Raw genomic sequence first — 14,773 nt, 5'->3', positions numbered from 1 at the left:
TAAACGACGGACAGCAGTCCTCTGAAGTCAAGAGGCTTGCTCCCCTTATCCAGTGAAGAAACTGGTTACGGCACCCTGCCCCGAGGCAGATGGAGAGCACGGCGTTCACTTACCTAAGGTGAGAGCGTTAACCTTTGGGGTTCTACAGGAGAAGAGAAAGGGAAGAAGAGAGAGACATTCAATAACCCAGTTCCTTAATCCCATATTTTCTATCTGCAGACATCTTACCCTTCGAGTCAGACATACAGTGCACAGAGGTCCAGCCCAAAGAGCCAGCCGTGTGTTACACATCACCTTTGAAGATACGGTATACGCCCAGTCAAGACCGGCGCCTCTACGGGAATCAGGTGAGCGTTACACTCTCTCTGACCAAAGTCTCCCAAAGTTGTGAACCACCCAAAAGGCATACTGACTATCAGTATATATATTTACTGCAAGCGCTTCGGAAAGTTCACAAGCTCGGGTCAATGCTATAATCTCTGCGGCCTGCGCAGAGTTATGCGTGATTCTCTTGGTTTCCACGACCGTGCTTAATGTGGTGATTGCATAAGCAGCTGTGGATGTACCATCCGGAAGTTTGAAGCAGGAGCCATCACAGAACAGCTCTCCTTGCGGATTATCCAAAGGAGTGTCTTTCAAATCAATTCTACCCTTTGTTTCTTGTTCGGTAGTATACAAACAATCATGTGACTCTTCATCGCCGCAAGTAGTATCTTGCGGGAAAGGTAGGAGTTCAGCCGGGTTAAGAACACAACACCTCTTAATTTGAATGTGAGGAGCAAACAAGATCAATTCATATCTTGTCAACCTTGCAGAAGTGAGGTGATGCGTTTGGGTTCGGTTCAATAGAACATCTACAGAACAGCTCTCCTTGCGGATTATCCAAAGGAGTGTCTTTCAAATCAATTCTACCCTTTGTTTCTTCTTCGGTAGTATACAAACAATCATGTGACTCTTCATCGCCGCAAGTAGTATCTTGCGGGAAAGGTAGAAGTTCAGCCGGGTTAAGAACACAACACCTCTTAAATTGAATGTGAGGAGCAAACAAGATCAATTCATATCTTGTCAACCGTGCAGAAGTGAGGTGTTGTGTTTGGGTTCGGTTCAATAGAACATCTACAGAGTGAGGCAACATCAGGGTTAGATCATGGCCTAGGACCATTCCCTCACTCTGTTTTACAGATGCAGCAGCAGCAGCGACAGCTCGCAAACATCTTGGCAAAGTGCATGCTACAGGATCAAGGGCGGAAGAAAAGTAACTGCACGGCCTATTCTTCCATCCATGTTCCTGCGTTAATACAGCCAAAGCACATCCATCACATTCATGCACAAACAACACAAAGGCCTTTTCATAGTTTGGTGTGCCCAAAACTGGTGCAGAGCATAATGCAGTCTTAAGCAAGTCAAACGATTGCTGGTGTTCCACGTTCCACGGCAATGGCGAAGAAATGCCCTTCTTTGTCAAAGCCAGCATCGGTTTGATCACTAGAGAAAAAATTGGGATCCACAACCTACAGTAAGAAGCCATACCTATCAAGGCTCTAACTTCCTTCTGTGTATTTGGGACAGACATGCCAGAAATGTGTTTTATTCTTTTAGGTGTCAATCTTCTTCCCTCCTTTGACAGGAGATAGCCTAAATAGGCGACCTCCTGGCAACAATATTGAAACTTTTTAAGCAAGGCTTTGTGACCATGCTTAGCTAGATGGAGAAGCAATAACACAGTGCCCTCCTTACAGGCGCTCTCAGAGTCAGCAGCTAAAAGCAAGTCATCAACGTACTGAAGCAATGTACAAGTAGAGGGCAATTCAAGGGTATCAAGCTGTTCTTTACTGGCCCTAGATAGAACTATAGATGCTAGGACCCTCTGTGTACCCTTGAGGTGCACGAGTAAATGTGAACGAGCGTCCCCCTAAGGTGAACGCAAACAAGTATCTACTATCCTTGTGGTTAGGAATACTAAAGAAAGCATTCTTTAGATCCACAACACTAAAGTAAGTAGCTGTAGCTGGAATCATAGTTAATATCATTGTCACATCAGGCACAATTGGAAATTGTGGAGCGACGACTTTATTAATGGCACGTAAATCAATTATGAAATGGATTGGAATTGCATTATCGCCTTTTTTGTACATGGGCAAAATCGGACTATTGCACAATCACCCCACGATGCACAAAATCGGAAACAATGCATTTCAGAGCTCGGTCGCCCTCAACTGAAATCTTATTCTGGGGAATGCGTGGCAGCTCAATTCCGTGTTTCAAAACTATTTTAAGAGGTTCAATCTGTAAAACACCGACATCATTGTCGTCAACAGCCCATAAGCTCTATGGTACATTAATTAATTCTGGCGGCAAAGGTCTAGTCAAGAATTGCGAGACAGAAAATTGCTGTGGTGAAATCGTCAAGCGCACTCCATCAGAAGAACAATAAATCACTGCATTTAATTCTTTTAACAGATTCAACCCCAGCAAGTTCTCTCCGCAATCCGAAGTCAACAGAAATGGACAGTGGTCCGTAAAGGGACCCAAAGAAATGGGTACCGGCGAAGAAACCGGACAAATAACTGGTGTGCCAGAAAACCCTAAAGAAACATTGGTTTGCCCTGACAGTGGAATGTTTGGAACCCGCGAATGATCAATGGAACACTTCTGTGCTCCAGTGTCTATCAAAAACGGATGTTTCCTATTTCCCACCACCATTTCAACATAGGGACCTTTCTGATTGACGGGAATAGGTGTAGGTTCCAAACCCTGCTTCGGGCAATCCTAAAGAAACAGAATGTCATCAAAAGGAAGCTCTGCAGATAAATGTGCAGCAGAAGGATGAAAACATATGTTCCTCTTATCCACACTCGGAGTCTGATTATCCTGTGAAAAAGGTTGCTGAGGATCATGTGTAAACTGACCTCTACCAGGGCCCCCTACACCCGGGCGAACTCTGGATCGTCTACCCATATTCCCAAACGTGTTGTTCGACCTTTGTCGAAGGACGCGGCATTGTGCACGACAATGACCCTCTTGACGACAATAGGCGCACTGGTAAATGTTCACAGGACCCAAGGGCACATTCCCTTGCGGGACATACTGACCTCTAATCTGAGAACTACCCCCTCTGGGGCCTCTAACAATTTGCTGTAATAGCACTTAAGTCTTCAAATCACCTTTTCGTTTTTCAACTCTATCTTTTTCATTATTGATACGGTTCTCATAGTACTGAGCCATGTGCAGTACTTCTGATTGGGACTTCGCCTGTCAAGCGCTCTCAGAAGACATAATTTGTGACTGGATGTCAGGCAGCAATCCACGCACAAATTTGTCCACAAATAACCTTTTCCCTGACTCTGTGTCTAGGTCTTGTCCGCTGAAATCCGAGAATACCTCTTCGAACCGATTAAAGAACTCAGTAGCACCCTCAGGCTTCCCTTGGACACAAGCTGTAAGTTTGTCCCAAATAATTATTTTCTCTGGAATTATAGTTTTCAATTTTGCAATGATTCTATCAGGCAAAGTTAGTATCACCTGAGGCGGTCTTTCACCAGCTGGCCTTTCTCCATCGAGTCTAGTTATATTCGTCCATGTATCTCCCAACGCTGGCACGTCGTCTATAGTTCTAACTTGTTTCCACAAATCTACAGGCAGGAGTACAGGAAATAACAGATCAATATCTCCTAAGGTGAGCACTGAGGACTGCAAGACGGACTCTATTTCTTAATAGAATCCTGTCGGATTTTTCCTAATACCAGGAATAGATTGCCTAATAGTATTCACTTCCTGTCTTGAGAACGGGACGTGAACAAACTGTGATACATAATGTGTGGGAATGTCCACAGCAACTATACCCCGTGCAGCATCGGCCGCAATCTCAACCTTCGGGACCAATGTCGGAGGAACCTCTCTCATAGGCAACTGAGAAGTAGGTGACTCCGAACGTTTACTAAGCAACAAAGCTAAGTCGAGCGCTAAAGCAGTCGAAGAAGTGTCAAGCGAAAAAGCTCTCTTATAAATACTCAATAACTCTGTGGGACAAGTAATCTTTCTTTTTACACAATCATCCTGTAGGTAGTCTATCATTACCTGTATCACTTTCCTCTGCATTTCTGGCGTATACTGACTATATGTGTCATATACTTCAACTGGAGTTATCGACATATCTGAAATCCATCTAAGCGTGTCCTTCGTACAAATTCGTGCTTCCTCATATATCGATTTACGACAAGGAAGGAACCGTTTCTGCACATACATACTTTCCCCCTCGTCATCCTCATTCTGCAACTTTTCTAACTCCTTCCTATACCAAAATAACCTCTCGGCATGCTCATTTACTTTCTCCACAGTGTCTCTAGAAAACGCTAAAGTATTTAGATCCCTTGACCCTTGCGGGAGATCTGTATTATTTAATTTTCCACACATTACACATAAATGAATCCCTAAACCTTCAATAAAAACATTTTTCTCAGGAAAACTATCCATATTACAAAGTGTGGCAAAAACATTAACTTGATCATCCCTTTCCATACAATGCTTAGCCCATGCAATCAAATCACGTTTCTTCTCTGGTGGTACAGTATTGTAAGTGACAACCTTCGACCCTGCACCTCGATCGACTACAAGCGGCTCAGGACCACTTGGAAGAGAGGGAGCAGGCAAATTCAATGGAGGTACTGTAACTGGTGAGATAAGAAGAGGTGGAGGAGCTGGAGGAAGGGGAACATTAGGAGGAGCAAGAACAATGGGAACAACAGCAGGTAAAGCAAGAATAGCAGGAGGAAGAGGCAAAGCAGCAGGAAGAGGAACATACGGTGGTGGCGCAGAAACACCAGGCCTTCGTTCATTTAACAATTTGTCTATGAATTCATCGGAAGCATGGAGGTTTTTGGAAGGATAGATTTTCTGAATTCCAAGTGAGAAAGCCCTATCCATATTCCTAGTCGATTCAGAATGTTTATCTTGGTCATACAATAATGCCTTTTCGGCATTCGTCTTATGACGGCGCGCATGTTTTTCTCTACTTTTAAGTTGCTGAAACGCTTCTTTTTTCCAATTCTGCAAAACATCAAATGCTACAGGCCTAGCCTTTTTCTTTAATAGAATTGACTCTAAATACTCAATACGACGGATTTCAAAAGTACCATTGATTGGCCACTGAAGTTCGGAGGCATGTCTGGTTTGTCTGTGCCAAATGTCATTAAATACTATACTTCCAATGCCATGCTTCCAGTACATAGTACATGCCGGCGACCCCTCCTGTGGTGCGGGACGGCTAAATTCCAAAGATTGTCTATTACTGCGGAACAACGACCTGAAGCAGGTAGACAATTTCCCAGGCATATCAAAGTATTGGTGTTACCTGGTCAATAATTGTGTCTGCAGATACAATGTGCCAAATTCAAATTATCAGGGTTGAATTAAGAGTCTGGTCACGACTCACCTGAACAAACCTAAGGAGGTCCGATCGGATTTCAAAGAATCTTACCTAACTAATCTTACCTCGGGTATGGTGATTTCGGCAAATCTGCCCGCCTCGACAAGTGGATCCTCGTCAAGATGCCATCTCGGACTACAAGCTAATCGTCCAGGGATCGGGTCGTGCAGCGCTGCTGAGGTGTCGCGTCTCGTTCAGTGGGGCCCCTTTTTGTCACACCGTCCGATCCCAGTCCGATAGCCTGCGTCAACCTTCAACAATCTGGCAACAATCTTGAGGGTCCCTATTTGGGCGCCAACTGTGAAAACAAAATCAAAATATCGAGGCTGAGTACCCCAAAAGGAAATACACCGAACACGGGTTACAAAGGAACATACAAAGTACTTTATTTTATACTGAATCCAGTTATGAAGAACAGAGCAAAATCAGATAGCTATCGGCCCTCAGTGCAAGACAACGAACTCCAGCGTGGTTCAGTGTGTTCAGTGAGAGACGCTGTACATTAGAATGCATTGGTCTTTTATGCTCTTCGTGAGCACGATGTCCAGCCCTACTTCAGGTTAATATTCTGCTAATACATCACTGATCTAGGGTTCATGCCGAGTTTCGCACATCCACATGTAACTGGTCTGCTTTTAATACATATATCAACAAGCCTATACGTCAACTGTGTATTCTGAGATTTTCGATGCAGGTCTTCTCAAACATTAATACAATGTAGTTAAACAAGTGTTCTACGTTCAGTATTTGAATACATTGTTCTTAACATATGCTCGCGGATTAGTTTCATTGCATGAGTAATCCTTTATACACAGGTCAACGAAGGACAAGGTCTCAGTTCACGACCTCAACAAGTGGCCTGCAGGCAAGTTACACATTAGCTACATACAGAGGTCAAGACAGCCATGTTGCATTTCGAAATGACATCGTCCTCCATTTTAACTCACAGAGTGACTTTACAAAGCGAACCTAAAATGGCAGATTGACCTAAAATGGCGGCTTACATTGATTTTAAGGTCAGGACCTTGCCACACAGATTTCTTCGCAAGCGACTTATAAGCAGCTTGGCGTAGGCCAATATACATATATTTATTGCAATAGGAGGCACAATATGATTTCTCATTTGACATGGTGAAAGGACTTGTGATATTGCCGAAGGCCCGGAGTTACTTAGTGCAGTCGGTCTAAGGTGTCTTAGTATTATATAATCAATAATTAATGGCCAAAACCATCCTCACGCTACCAAGTGTTCAGGAGGAGAGGAATTCACTGACAGAGCCATAGGTCAGCGCTCACCCTCTAGAACTTGTAAGACAAGATAGCTGCACCATGTGAGGACAGGGGGTGCAGGATTCACTTACTCCAACACAACTCAATAATGAGGACTCCGTATGTTGGCAAAGGCAAGTCCGTTTAATGACAAGTACATCAAACAGAGAAACAAATGGAAATCAGCAGCATTGGATCACCTGTCTTGCTCCGACTTCCTCGAACTTCAGTCGAGCATTCATTGTTGTAGGCAAAACTCTTCATCACTGATGTCTAATTCTATAAAAAATCATCATGCAATATAATTGGCTAGGAAAGGTGACTTAAATATTGGTGTTATATCTGTATATGATAATTGTGCATGCGGATTGGATAACTCTTATCGAGTGGGTGTCTACGCCCCTCCCTCTACTTCACACGTGATTGACGTCACTACAAGTACAGCGTCCTATTGGTTACAGTATCAATAGGACCCTAGATTACATGGTCCATTGTGATTGGGCAGGTTACACCCCTAGACATAAATCCCCATTTTAATTAGCGGCATGCAGAATGGACACCCATGTGCCTGGTGTCCCAAGTTTCACCCTGCCTCCCTTCCATCAATCAGGGTTTTTGGCGATGTGTCAATTAGTTGGCTAAGGATGGCCTTGAAACTGTAGTCTCTTATCAGGAAAAGTTATGGCATCCTCGGGTCTTGGATGACATCAGGCGTTGGTACTTCTTCGCGCCTGGCTGGTTATGTGTTAGTTCACCATGAATCTGCTTCAGTTTCCAGCTTTTAGTGCATTTAATTCTGTTTCAGCCTCGCCACCTGCATGGGTCCCCCTTATCTTGACCTTCATGAGGCAGGCTGGTATGCTCTGAAGTTTGAGTCTTGTTAGCTGACGCTCTCCTCCCTTTCTCTGGTTGACCTCGATTTCCTAGGCATGAGCCGCTCTTTGTTGAGTTTCGATTCCGCTCCTTCTCTTGCCTTTGGCTGGGTTACGAAACTTGGCCTGTCAGCCTCTGGCAGCCTGGGTACATTTCTGCTTTTACAAAATGGAGTCGCACTTGTATAATGTGCCTTATTGAGGTAGACATATGGTTGTCGCTTGCCGCTCTAATCTTCTACTAAGCTTTGCAAGCAGTATCGTTTCTTTTGCCTCTTGCGTTCCAAACCTATTTACACACGTCTGACAGGTCGGTTGCTCCCGTCTTGTCTCGTAGCAACATTTCCTCACGTTTTAACATTGTCTCTTCTCTGTGTCCATTACATTTATTTTCGTAGTTACTCGCTCTGGCGTGCTATCTTCGATAGCTGGTTTTGTTCATTCATGAGTCTGTTCAGGCCCTTGAGTCATTTCCACTGGCCTTCCATTAGGGCTCTTTGGGTCTCTTCATGGACCGTCTGTAGGTACGCTTCATTGCATATCAGTGGCTGGTACAGCTGTCTGATAGGGTACCGTGCTGGCCAGGGTTGTCTGGTTATGGGAGCTTCAACAGGTATGGATCTTCTGATGTATACTGGGCAGAGTCTCAGTGCAGCTCTTTGTTGGTTCATTTGCTCCTCATACGTCACATACTTTGGCGAGTATGCTTCTGGCACCTCGAAATGAGGGGAAGGGGTGCAGGCCATGTCTGGGACTTCCTCTACAACCCTTTCCTCTTGAAATGGCTGGTGGCAGTGGTTTTAGAACGAACTACCATGATATTTCCCGACCGTGAACAACGGTAGCTAAAAATTGGGTCAGCCATGTTTTTCAATATGGCGCCCAAGACCCCTCTGTAAAAACAGACTCCGGTCATCTCTTTTCACCGTTTCTGTTAGCAAAGGTCCTTCTTGTGTTTAACTCTGCACGCCAAACCAGGTTTGGTTCCTTTGTTCGATGCCCTTTGGCAGGCTTCAGTGCTGAAGCCCTTCTCTGGCGCCTGAGTGTCTGGGGTGGACAGGATGTGAGGGGGTGCCCGAAACTCCTTGTGCTTAGTCTCGTAGGAGACCTGAATGGACTCTGGTGTGATTGGCTAGCTGACTGTCCAGCAAGGACAGCCACCCTGCTGGGTGAGTGACAGCTAGGCTGGAATGAATGGGAGAAAACTGTTTAAAAGCAAGTCTCTGGGACTTGGAAGGCAAAGTCGACCACTGGAACGAAAGAACCGAAAACGAGCTGAAGGAAGACAACTGCTGCAACTCCTGGACCGTTGGTTTGACCGGTGAAGCCCTGCTGCAGGTCCGAATTGCCTGAAACTCCATCGACAGAGAAGCTCCTTCAAGGACGACCGCTTCCATTGAGCTGGTGGGAACAACCAACTCGTAAGCCACCTGGACATCGTCTCCATAGTGGTCGAATTTTCATCAGAGTGCTGTTGAAAACCGGATTGCCAGTGAGAAGGATACCAGTTTGTGGACTTAAAGGCACTCACACCTTAAAACCAACATTTTGCCAAGCTTGTGGCCTCTTCCCTGGGCAGTGCAGGAACCTCCCAACGCCCTCCTTCTTGTACGCACGACTGAAGCTCAGGAACAGCGAGATCTGCAGGACCTGCCAGGAACAACTGTCTCAGCTACAGCTTTTCCTCATACTTAAGGTATTGTGCAAACGCGGTGTGGAAATCCTTTCTGCCGCGGTGAAAGTTTGTGAAACATTCCCAACTTTGGAGTCTTGTTCGCTCCTAAACCGACATATAACTCTTTTTCTAGCAAACTACTTCTAAGAACATTGGCAAAGACTTAACCGTTTACTACCAGAACTGTGCTATCCTATCCAAAACACTGAACCATTGACTTTGGCCCAGGCCTATTGAATTGAATTGCCTCTTGTAGTGACTGAAACTATTTGCCCTGCCTGATTCTTATAACCTTTGTCTTTCTACCCCTTTTGAAAGTTACTGAAGTGCCATTTTGCTCCCACTTCAGGGGAGTCTAACTTGTTCAGAAACGTATTGATTGTGTACTGTAGTGTATTATAGTGTGATATTGAGCTGCTTCTTGCTAGTGTAATGCTTTCTAAACAAATGTGTAAATAAATGTATATTCTTTTACCAAAACAACTTGAATATTGTTTGTTTGAACTACTGTGATTGGAAGTCCTTTGTGCACATCTTGTACTGCTCACATCCCTCTTGAGATATGTCTGGCTGCTCAGCCACTGCTACCACATAACTGTGTAGTACAGGCTTGTACCAAAGGTGAGATTGTGCTTACACCTGTAGTCTTAATTGTGTGTAGTGTTCCCAAAGGGTACTGCATGTAATTCTGACTAACACAGTCCAGCCATCTCTTACTATGGTATACATTATTTATTGGGCATCTCTGCTACAGTAAGCATGAGAAGTGTTAATGTGGAGCTAGAGTGGCATTTTAATGCAGCTGGTCTTGTCATTACTTACTGTTGCGTTACATGTTGTATTAGGCATCTTTGATAAAGCAAACATGATAATTGTTATGACGTGGCTGGACTGGCATTTTGGTGCAGCTAGTCTAGCCATTTCTTACTTTGGCATGACATTTTGTATTTGGTATCTTCAATAAAGCCAGCATGATACGTCTTATTATGTAGTTAGACTGGCATTTTGGTGTGCCAGTTTGGATATATTTTTGCACTGCAGCATGCATTTTAGTAAAGCCGCCGTGAGTATGTTGTGGGGTTATTGCCATAAATTGGCAGAAACAGCCTGGACATATTGGGCGTCATTACACGGTAGGCGGTAGCCATGGCGCTATTAGCGGCATGGCTACCCCCTTACTGCATTCCGGGTCCGTGTTCCCGGAATAGGGACTTACCGGGTCATTCCGACCTTGGAGGACCCGGTAAGTCCCCATTCAGGGAACCATTCCCCATTCCCATTGAGCCCCCATAGGGCTCAATGGGAATGGGGAAGTAGCTAATAACGGTACCGCAATTTGCGGTACCGTTATTAGCTCTGAAGTCCCTTAACCGGTCCCGTCCTTAACACCAGGTCAGACCTGGCGTTAAGGAAGGGACCCGCTAAGGGACCTCGTAGTAGGGCGGTAAGGGATTACCGGCACCGGTGCTACCGTGTAATGAGGCCCATTGTTTTATAGTATCATTACTGGCATTATGTGCAAAGCAGACATGAGTGTGTTCTTATATGGGAATACTGGCATATATTGGTGCAGCCAGTATGGAATTGTATGAGAACATGTATAAAAAGGAATGCCACTGAATACAGCTACCCGCCTACACACATGATAGGCAGTTCTGTGGACCTTATCCCTAGCTCCTCTTTCTTTCCCAGGAGTCTGAGGTGGGCTGAAGCACAGGAGGGGACTCATCTGCCTCAGTTGAGTCCCCACAACACCAATCTAGACCTAGTGGAGGCAGTGGCAGATGGTGAATTGTTTAAGTGGAGGGGTGTACATATTTCTCCCAAATGAGTGTAGCGAGGGAGCCCGGACAAATAATGGGTTAAAATGGCGCATTTTACAGCACATCGTTTTAAAAAATTGGGTAAAAAGGAAAGGAATTTGCAATTGGTTTTGTAGGGTAACTCATGAAAAAAATCCAATAGATGCAAGTCACCAACAGTGCACAGGAGCATTTCTCCAACATATTTTCATGATGCCTTTGCCCACAATATGTGCAAGTATAAAAGCATGTTCACGTCGGCTGTTCTCATACAATAGTAAATCAAGCGTTTCGAGCTAGAAAAGTCCTCTTTTTTAGGGGGCTGTGTGGCTGAGGACAAAATGCAAACGTGTATAAACAGGAATGCCACTGAATACAGCTACCCGCCTACACACATGCTAGGTGTGACTAGTTGCACCAAGTGTTAACAAATCATGTTGGTCTATAGATGTAACTGGAACCTGTTCTGTGGCCGGAATTTCTTTCTCCTTTCTTTTTCCTGTTAAGGAAGTTTCTTCCGTTCATTTAATCAACATCCTTCAAGATGGAGGCTAATTCTTATCCTAAAGCACCGATCTAATTAAAGGATCGAACTTGAGATGAAGTTTTTGGAGCGACCTTCTCTAAACCATTTGGAAGTCGCTTTTATCAATACCATAAATTTGGCGTTGTCGTGGAAGTTATTACCACAATTGATAAGGGAGTCAATTTTAGAAATTCTATGGCTGCAAGAAAGTGGTAGAAGGAATCATCATCACCTTTGAGAGAAAAAAAACACATATCACTTTACCCCTGATGAATGTCCCACATTAACCTGTGTTTCTAGGCCAGAAACTTGTACAAGTTGGGTTACTGAGCAAGGACCAATAAAACCTAGTTAAAAGAGAAATTTCTCCAGTGTGGAGTTCCACACGGAGTCAATTTACAGACCAGCAGAATCAACCCATATTCGGGACTTGTATGTGTTTTGTGAAGTACAGTCTTTTGATGTTTTATATATTATGTGTTTAACTATGAATTTTATGTAATGTGATCATTTTAAGAGAGTTATAATCAATAAATTAATGTATGAACAAGTATATTCGGGAATATACGATTCCTGGCGTATGTCACCTCTGTGGTATATTGTACGGTGTTTACACTCTTTTTTTGTTATATATACTATTAGGTCTATAGATCCAAACAGGAAAAAAAGGATAGAGATAAACATATTTCAATTAATACATAAGAAAACTTGACATGTTAAAAAACAACAATGCATTTCGTTTACACAAAACATAAAAACATATTTTGAGAATCAGCGTTTTTTCTAACCGAGAAGACAACAACTGCAAACATCATTTTTAAACAGTGGAAAAAGCCAGTAAATGACTTGAAGCGCTGTTTGAAGCCTGGTGAAAGCGCAAGTATTCTGTCCGCTTACCTATTAAGAAACCGGAATTCAATGCCGTAGGATTGCAGACTGTCACAGTGCCGAGCGCTGAATGAAACACTGGGAGATGCGGGCCGGGTGAAGCCATGTTTGGATGCCCGAAAACTAGACCGTAAGTGTGCTAACAGAATGGATCGCGTTAGATGCCATCTTGGATAGAAAAATGGCGGATAACAATACTACGAAATGTAGTAGATTTCAGTGAAAGTTACATTGGGCCTCATTACAAGTACTCCGGTCCGGAATTAACACTGCCGGTACCGTTTCCATGTCCGCCCAATCATGACCCGCGGCCCCGGTAATAGCACCACCATCAACCGCCACCGCGGAAATAGGTGTCCCGTTAAGTCCGTCTGCACGGAAACACCTCCGTTACTGTCAACACAAAACACCGTGAGCATCACAACTAGCGCGGACACGGAAATACTGGGAAAAAAATGGCGTAAATACCGTGATCACGGTGGCGGAACCGCCGCCACCGCGAACATGGCGTTATACACTTCCTGCTGAACTGAATCAGGGCACAGGTGCACCAAATCAGCCCAGCTGGACCTAGCAGGCCACTGGGAGCCCACAAAAGGGCCACACCCAGCCCAACACAACATAGAACCATGCAGGCAGCAGGTCTAGTAGCACTGGGACTGGGCCTACTCAACCAACAGGCAGCACTGCACATGGTGGCAGTAATGGCGCAGAGGAAGAGGCGTAGGTGGAGGAGGCGCAGGCGGCAACTAGCCATCCCTGCAGCTATGGCAAACCCCATTGCCCAGCCAGCCCGACCCCGCCGCCAGCCACCAATACCACGCATCAGGGCCTCACCCTGGAACCTCACCCCAGGATAGATCCACACACTATACCGGCTGGACCGTGCAACAATCCTGCACATCACCGCCATGATTGAGGACAACATCAGCAGCCAAATTGACACCCCCACCGCCATCCCCCCCCTCCTGAAGGTTGTCTCAGTACTGCATTTCCTTGGCACTGGCACCTATCAACACACGGTTGGTGAGCTGCATGGCATATCACAACCCTGTTTACAGTACCCTGGTACAGGTACTGGATGCCCTGTTGTGCCATGTGTCGGAACACATAGCCCTACCCCGCACCATCCCCGAGGTCATTGCCACCAAGTTGGCCTTCCATGCCATAGCAGGCATGCCAAGTTGCATAGGCGCAGTTGACTGCACCCACGTTGAACTGACAGTACCACGTGCAATTGAGGCGGTGTTCCGCAATAGGAAACAGTATCACTCTTTGAATGTCCAGAGGGTTTGCGATGCCATGCAACTGATTACACACTGCTGCGCACGTTTCCCCGGATCATCACATGACTCAATGGTACTGCGGAATTCCACGTTGCCACGGTACATGGAACGCTATGCCGGACAAAGCACATGGCTATTGGGTGAGTACAGCTGACGATGCCACAACCCTGTTGAAGTGGTGTGTGTGTGTCCAGGCCAATGAGCATTGTGAGTGTGCCGCTGTGACCGCACATGCATCACCCCCCTTCCATCTACCAAATACACAGCGGATGCCAAACATCATGAAGGAAGACATGACAGGGCACCACAATGTGCCCGTGCACACGCTGGCACAGCCAATCCCATCACTGTCCCATGAAACTTGTGCCACTGCAGACACCCACCCTCAATTGAAATACTGCCTCAAAAGGCACGAGAGGCGTGTAAATGAGACGACGTGTATTTACTACTTCCGTACAGTGGAGTCACTCTGCCATGTGTGGACAGCACTGCACCGTCACATGCACACAAACAAATGTTACCCGCAGGGCACAGTAAACATGCAAGTTAATGTGTAGGCCCATATCCAGTTAGCGACATACATCTTGATGCCCAAAACATACCTCCATACACTGCATGGTACATGTGCATGAATGAATGATGACACAAGAATGAACAGCAGCAGATGAGGACATGATGCCACAAACACTGACATGTCCCCCATCTACATCCCATGTAGGTGATGCTGGATATGCACACACGCCATGGATGATGACACCTGTACGGAGACCAAGGAACAGGCATGAAGAGGCATACAATAGGGCACATATCCGCACACGTGGAATGATTGAGAGAACATTTGAACTGCTGAAGGCCCGATTCCGCTGTCTGAGCAGACCTGGCGGATCACTGCTGTACAGCCCAGTGAAGACGGGTAAAATCACGCTCGTCTGTGCCATGCTGCACAATATATGCCTGCGCAGGAACATCCCAATGCCACCAGACGCAGATGAGGAAGATGGGGATGGGGATGGGGATGGAGATGGGGATG

Source organism: Ambystoma mexicanum, chromosome 8, assembly GCF_040938575.1.
Source record: "Ambystoma mexicanum isolate Mex_15411 chromosome 8, UKY_AmexF1_1, whole genome shotgun sequence".
Taxonomy (NCBI): domain Eukaryota; kingdom Metazoa; phylum Chordata; class Amphibia; order Caudata; family Ambystomatidae; genus Ambystoma; species Ambystoma mexicanum.
This window is presented reverse-complemented; position numbering follows the sequence as displayed.